Source organism: Cyprinus carpio, chromosome B20 (genome assembly GCF_018340385.1).
Source record: "Cyprinus carpio isolate SPL01 chromosome B20, ASM1834038v1, whole genome shotgun sequence".
Taxonomy (NCBI): Eukaryota; Metazoa; Chordata; class Actinopteri; order Cypriniformes; family Cyprinidae; genus Cyprinus; species Cyprinus carpio.
This window is the reverse complement of record NC_056616.1, coordinates 24,956,638-24,964,735: the sequence shown is the minus strand read 5'-3', so window position 1 is coordinate 24,964,735 and position 8,098 is coordinate 24,956,638. Positions and strand designations below refer to the sequence as shown.

At 32.2% G+C, this 8,098-nt stretch overlaps 2 long non-coding RNA genes across 2 annotated transcripts in view; both read right to left on the bottom strand.

The window, feature by feature from the left end:
• Window positions 1-5,463: 5,463 nt before the first annotated feature.
• On the bottom strand, window positions 5,464-7,870 carry LOC122141037. Its single transcript, XR_006157490.1, has 3 exons — window positions 7,811-7,870; window positions 6,165-6,280; window positions 5,464-5,671 (listed from the first exon to the last, which is right to left on the bottom strand). It is a non-coding gene; the product is annotated as an uncharacterized LOC122141037 (long non-coding RNA).
• A 30-nt stretch (window positions 7,871-7,900) lies between these two features.
• Window positions 7,901-8,098, bottom strand: part of LOC122141053 — a 458-nt gene continuing 260 nt past the window's right edge. Inside the window, exons 2-3 of the long non-coding RNA XR_006157514.1 lie at window positions 8,029-8,098; window positions 7,901-7,950 (exon numbers count right to left, since the gene is read on the bottom strand). The exon at window positions 8,029-8,098 is cut by the window's right edge and continues 67 nt beyond it. This is a non-coding gene — a long non-coding RNA (uncharacterized LOC122141053). The remainder of the gene's footprint in view (window positions 7,951-8,028) is intronic.

Genomic DNA, 8,098 nt, shown 5'->3' with positions numbered 1-8,098 from the left:
TACACTGAAATATAAAATGACTAAAAATATATATTTTTTAAAGAATAATAAAAGTTATAAAAACAACAAAATAACTAAATCTTTAACAAAAAAAAGACAAAGACATTTAAAAAAATAAAAATTACAAAACAACAACAAAATAACTGTAACTTTAAATGAAAACAGAAAAGTACAAAAATGAAAAATAATTTACAAAATATTAACAAAACCTATAATGGTATATCAGTGACACTAAAAGAGCACTGAACAAATGCAACTAAAACATCATTGGTTTTATCCATTACGATATTATGAACTGTGAGCTTAATTATCATGAAAATCTTGACTGTCTTAAACATGTTTCATGTCCTTTAAATAAGTTGAAGTCATTTTTACAGTCAGCTTTTGTGGTGAAACATGACCCAGACGAGCGGCATGTCTGACCCTGGCAGCGGAACGAGGAACTGAAGCACTTTGGTGTCTGATAGCCACAGTGCATGGAAACGCTCGGGCCCCAGAGAACCGGAAAGACGAGGACAAAGCCGCTCACCTCTGTCTAAAACCACATGTTCTTCAAGAGCTCGACCTTCTCAATCCTTCACCTGTCCTGTCTTTAGTCCCCAAAACAAAGACCAGCACCCTCCAGAACCAGCAGCTTCACTTGGAAAAGAGAGAGTGAGAAAATCAAGACAGAAAGAGAGGTTTTCGGTCCTACCTGAGGATCGCAGCAGCGCTCATGAAGGTCTCTCACACACACACACACACACACACACACACACACACACTCGAACACGTAGATCTGCGTGCTGCTGCATGTTCTGAGGGTTTGGGAGCGTCTCTATCCACGCTGAGTCACACACATTTCAGACTTCTGGTGTGCTGCGGGGCGTTGAAGTGGCCAGAGATACACAAGGCTTTAGTCACTTCCATGAGGAGCAACCCACCATCAACCAGATCTCTTTCAGACGTCTGCTGTGCTGGGAGAACTGCACCTGATTTGGCGTTTCTGCACAAAAATGGCACGACTTTTAAAGATTGTTTGCAAATCTCATATTATAAGATATTATCACCCAATCTTAGATTCAGTCTTTTTGAAAAATGAAAATTTTAGTGAATGCTATGACACTGGAAACATAGTGTCTTTGATTGCACGTTATAACAACTATTACTTTTTTTTGTGATTTTTGTACTTTTTGGGATTTTATTAATTTATAAATAAATAAATTTATTTATTTATTTTTTAATGCAATCTTTTTGTCAAAAAAAAGAAAACTGATATAAATGAGACCCAAGATCAGCAAGTTCCAAAAAAAAAGAAAAGAAAAAAAAGACCAGCCTTTTAAAAATTGTTTGTAAATCTCACGTTATGCGATATCACCAAATCTTGGATTCAGTCTTTTTGAAAAATTAAAATATTAGTTAATGCTATGACACTGGAAACTTAGTATCTTTGCTCACACATCAAATAACTGACAATTTATTTTATTTATTTTTGGGTGATTTTTGTTCTTTTGGGGATTTTATTACAAATTTATTTATTTTTTATGCAATATTTTTTGTCAAAATAAATAAATAAATAAATAAATAAATAAAACAGATATAAATGAGACCCATGATCAGTCAGTTCAAAAAAAAAAAAAATAAATAAAGACCAGCCTTTTAAAAATTCCTTGTCATTTTCCCAATGATGTGATTTTATCACCAAATCTTGGATTCAGTCTTTTTGAAAAATGAAAATATTAGTAAATGCTATGACACTGGAAACCTAGTTGGAATAACAACTAACCAAAACATTTTTTTTACTTTTTTTTTAAAAAATTATTATTACCCTTTTGTTTCATGCAATCTTTTTGTCAAATTGTTTTCTTTCAATTATTGCATTTCTTGTTTGAACTGGTTGATAGTAGTCCTCATTGCACCTCAGTTTTTGAGTGAACAACGCATTATTTGTGGATAATTTTGACAATATTTTATTAAGCTCAATGAGATCAATAAGACCTTCAATATCAAACCTTCAAGTTCAATATATTTAATTTTTGTTCTTTTTTAGGATGTTTCACCCACCTTGTTACACTTTGTGGTGTTCCGGGTCAAAAATGACCCGCCTACAAAAAATTGTTTGTAAATCTCGTTATGTAATATTGTTCCCATATTTTGGATTCAATCTTTTTGTCAACTTGTATTTTTTCATTTGGCATTGATTTTGTTTTTCTTTTTGGAACTGTTGGAACTCATAGGCCTCACTGATGCACCTCAGTCAATGAGTGAAAAAAACATTACTTGTGGATAATTTAGACAATATTCACTCAAACACTGATATAAATGAGACCCATGATCAACTAGTTCCAAACATTGACCGGCCTTTTAAAAACTGCTTGTAAATCTCTTATTATGTTATATTAAGACCAAAGGTTTTATTTAATCTTTTGGAAAAATGCAAGTGCTAGTTAAGGGTTTTTTTTTTTTTTTTTTTTTTACATTTGACTAAATTGTACTGATTTTGCTTTCACATACAACAGCTTCTGGCCAAAGAAAAAATATAATTTTTGTTCTTATTTGGGATTTCCATATAATTTGGGGTTCTTATACAGTAAGAGATGATGTACAGTCACGTGATGGTTAGAATTAACAAGCAGCTAACAATCAGTTGAAGACATTATACAAATATTTACACAACTGGCCGAGTTTTCCAGAGAAGCACGTGATAAGAATAGAATATTTGTTGTAAATGACATGTACAAAATTACAGTTAATAATAAAAAAAATCCAAAAGATCCATCAGTCTTTTATTGCTTATATAATCTAATATAGTGATATACAATTTGGTGCAGATGCTGATATCTATATGAACGAAAACTGATGCTTATAATGTAAATCAATGAGAGCTTTATAACAGTAGAGCAGATATTTAAATATCAGCCGTCACTCTATATCCCCAACAATATGTCTTAAGATGAGATTGAAATGATCCAAACATAAAATACAATGCAATCCGATGATGATTGAGAGATAAACATGAGATCAAAGCACTTTCCTGCTGTTGCCATTTTATAAACTTTGATTTTATACTCAAGCTTTTTGAAAAACCTGAACGGACAGGACAGTGTTGGGTTTATTTCAGACCGCTAAAACAACTTCCAAAGCAACAAAAGAGGAAGAAGAACTGCAGCGTGGAACATTTGTGGACCACTGAAGAATGTGTGCCACGCCCCGGACGTGTGGAAGATCTGCAGCGACATGCATCTGATGCGCTTCACGAAACACGACATGAGTCACTACATATTGTTTACAATTCTTCTTCTATTTCTTTTTCTTTCTTTTATAGAACCATTCATGTTTGGGTTCATTTGACCCGGGTGTGTATGGAGTCCAATTAGATGTTGTTTGTAAAAAACATTTAGACTTTTCTCCATAACTCACACACTTCTCGCACTGAATACTGTTTATGAACAATAGAATACGTCTACTGATGAAACTTGATTTTTTTTTTTCTGAAACTGAAAGTTTATGCAAGTAATATGAAATTGTTTTCTTCAAAACTTTCCAGATTAATCATTACGTTGTTTTGTTAGAAATAAATACGTAGCCTAGATTTCATAAATTTGGGCTGTTTTTTGAGAAACTATAAAGTCAAAGAAATGTAATTAAATTGCATTAATTCCAACAAGGTAATAGTGGTAATTCTCATATTCTTATAAGTTTTGTATTTGCATTATTATTTATTTTTGGTGTAACTCGTGTGCAATTTGAAATTTCAAAGAATTTAAAAAATGTTCCATTAATAAAAAAAAGGGGTAAACGCAGTCATAACGTGTTAATATTCAAAGCATGAACGTAAAACAGTTTCACATTATAATAATAATGAGAGGCTGCTGATTAGATCAAATATAGCTTTAGCTGACAAATATTTGAAAGTTATGACTGTTCTGTAAAATAATTTTTTTTAGGTCCAAACGGTTTCATGCATAGGTTAGAAAAAATAGTTTCAGATTTTGTATGCAATATGAGGGTTAACAAAATACTGATTGTTCAGCTGATGAAATGTCTATTTTTATAGAATTAAAGCAATTAAAACGTTATTCATTCATGGAGCACCCCCCCCCCCCATTAACCCTGATTTGAAAGCAGCTGTGTGTATTATATTCTCTCTCAAAACTGTAAACAGAAGTTTTAGATGTGTGCTAAAGATCAGTTTTTAAGGGCTCAGAGTTCACCGTGTGCTGTGACGAGGCGCGTGATCAGTCACATGGCATTCACGGCTCAGGTGATACATTACAAACAATACTGAAGTACACATACTGCAGAAACAAAAAATAAAGTACATAAAAAATCCTAAAAATCAACCAACCAACAAGTTTCCAAGGTGCGTCCCCGTTACTCCGGTCAACAACGAAGAGATCCTTCACAATCTTCCTGCACTGGAGACTAAAGTCATTTAACTCGCAAAAGAGCGGTGAACTCCTCCCAGTGGAGGTCAAACATTAACACACGTACAGTACAGTACAGTAGAGGAGAACCGTCAGAGTCCGGTTCATCATTCTGCTTTACAAAAATGTTTTGATGCGTTTTTTGCTGTTTAAGATCATGGCTGATATGATGCTATAAACTTTTATTTAATAGTAAATGCATTTTAAAAAACAAGTAACACTTTACAGTAAGATTGCATTTGTTAACTACATTAGCCAACAATGAAAAATACTTCAACCTGTGTCAATTTTGACATTTACTACTGCATTATTAAATTTAAAAATTCAACCTGAATATAGTATTTAAAAGACATGCACTAACAATGAACAGTTGTATTTTATTAACTAACATGATCCTCACTGCTATTTTTGGATTTAACTAATGTTTATTAACAAGCTCTTATTGTGAAGTGCAATCATGAAAAGAGAGTTTGAATGAGCTAAATAATTACTGCTTTAAAGATTCATGCAATTAATTGTCAAACAGCAGAATGTGTCAACTAAAATAATTTGGATGATTAGTATTTTTATTTTCAGGTTTTCAAGGCAACATGAATTAAATAATGGAGACTCGAAGAGGTTAAATAATTTGAGCACACAATATGGCCCCAAAATAACTAAATAAAAATAAATGAAAAAACAACAACTTACATGTTTCTTGACACCATCTAGTGGAAGATTGACTATTCTTTTAATAACATTTTTGCAAATTATTTTTTATTACTATTTATATTTTTCTATCTTTATTTGAATTATTTTTAGATTATTTTTTAAATAATGTTTGACTAATTTTTAATCAAATGAAACTTATTTCAAAGTATGTTAAATATTTTAATTATGCATTAAGCAGTTGTTATTGTATAGTGTCATGCACCCTTTATTCATTACATGCAACAACCTATCAAGTCATTAATGAAAATTATTTATTAAATGACTGTAACTTTCACATGGCCTCAATTGCTGAAATTAAATTAGTGAAAAAAAAAATAATAATAATAATAAAAAAAAACACCCAAGATTACGTTGCAAAAATTGTTTATTAAATGTGTATAAAAAGCAATATAAAACATACATAGCCACCAATTCATATGCTATTATTTTACAACAGACTTCACAAGCTGTTCCTCACGTTACTGATGAGCTCAGACAAAACCAGCTCCGAAGACTTCTGTCCTGGATTCAAAATCATGTGGAAAAAGTCTTTCCAGAAAGACTCGACGGGAACGCTGGGAAAACAAAACAAGAGCAGCTCGCCTCACATTCATTTGATCAAATATTTCACCTGCGTACATGTTAAATGTCACATTTCACCCCAAAAAATCACCTGAAATGTTGAAATAATAACAATAATAATGCAAAAGATACATTTATAATATCTATTACTGTTGTTTTTATTTTAAAATTATTAAAAAAAAAAAAACAAAAAAAAAAAAACATTAATTTAAAAAATAATCAAGACAAAAAAAAAAAACAAAGCACAAAAATCCAAAAAACAAAATTATACATAATTTGCAAAAGCTAAATAATTTGCATAAGCAAAAAAAAACAACATAAAATTATAAAACAAACTCACAAACTTATTACATATTACAATGATCACACTAAAAGTGCTTTATTCTCATGAAAATGTTACTTGTCAAGCCTTTGAAAAACATATATCATTCTCTGTATGTTTTCTTGAAAATGTGGCTTGTAAATGATAACAGAAGGTGTTGGTACCTGTGCTGAGATCCAGATCCTTCATCCAAACTCCAGGCCGAGTTTTCCTGCTTCACGTTCATCGGGTGGTTAAACAGCAGCATGTGCACGACTTCTGCAGCGCCGATCAGATCGACCTGTCAAGAGAGAGCAGAAACACACAGACATGAAGGGCAGAAATTACCACTTCTTATGCATTTGAGTTATATGATTATTGTTAAGATGATTCACTTAAAGCACACCAAAATCAACGTTACACAATGCACACAAATTATTTAAATGTCGGAATATTCAGCATGAAATTAAGCTGAATATAAAAATAAATAATTAAAAATTAAATGAAAATAGCTAAAAATAAAAGTAAATAAAAGCAACAAAAAAAAAGATTAATAAATAAAACACCATAAATAAAAACTAAAAATTAAAATAAATGATATATAAAATCATAAAAAAATAATAAAAAAATCAAAAAATACAAAAGTAAAATATGTAAGTGTAGATATATATATATATATATATATATATATAAAGGTATATAATATATATATATAACTATATATATTTATAAAAGGGGGGGGGGTAAATATTATAGACTATATATATACATATATATATATATATATTATATATAATATATATTATAGATATATATATATATTATATATATATATACATATATATATATATATATATATATAGGGTCAAAGAGGAAAAATGTTTTAAGCATAAAACTTCCCCAAAAAGATTTTAAAAATTTTCTGTTTTATTCAATTGCAATTTTGTTTTTGTTTTTCTGAGCAAAAAAATAAATATCATACATTTTCCCCTGATTTACAGAAGACAGCCAGTAAAATGTCATTCAGTGTAACAATCTTGTCAGGCATATTTACAACAAAAATCAATTTATGACTTATTAAAAGACTAATTACTTTCACCCTAAATACTAAATAGTTGTAATTTAATTTGCTTCTATCCTAGGTTTTATCCTCGTAAGAATTTTTTACTCTTTTAAAACACAATAAAACTGAATATGCTCCCTTATTCTTTTATATATTTTAATATGTACAGGTCAGAATAAGCATGTTTGAATAAATACGGTGTTACACTGAATGACAATGTAACAGGATTTCAACCGGAAACAAAATCCGAAACCTTTAAATTTACATTAAATCTGACTTCAAAACACATTCAACCCAGAATTAAAATGAATAAGTAAGCATGTGAAGGACAGAGGAAAGAGGGATGAATGTACGTGATACGGCGAGGGAAAGTGAAAAGGTGAAAGTGACGTGAATCATTCAGCCAAGTATGGTGACCCATACTCAGAATGCATGCTCTGCATTTAACCCATCCGAAGTGCACACACACAGAGCAGTGAAACACACACACACAACTGTGAACACACACCCGGAGCAGTGGGCAGCCATTTTTAGCTGCTGCGCGCCCGGGGAGCAGTTGGGGGGTTCGATGCCTTGCTCAAGGTGCACCTAAGTCATGGTATTGAAGGTGGAGAGAGAACTGTACATGCACTCCCCCCACCCACAATTCCTGCCGGCCCGAGACTCGAACTCACAACCCTTCGATTGGCAACAAGACACCCTAACCAATGTATTTCTGAGCAGAAGAAGTAAGCATGTGAAGGACAGAGGAAAGAGGGATGAATGTACGTGATACGGCGAGGCAGAGGGCGACAGGAGACCCTGCTGTATGTATTTCTGAGCAGAAGGGTGCTGATGTGACGTCAGTCTAGAGTCACCCCAGAAGCCACAGATCCACGGAGTTTGAGAAATCTAGTGCTGTGATGCCACTGCAGACACAAATACAGCAACACCGGGTTAGAAACGAGCAGCACATTCCTGCGTGTGCGCGTGCTTTATTCACAAACCTCAGGTAAAAATACAGCGAGTCTGGCTTCAGGCCTCCGTGAACCACTCGACAGGAATGAAACTGCTTCA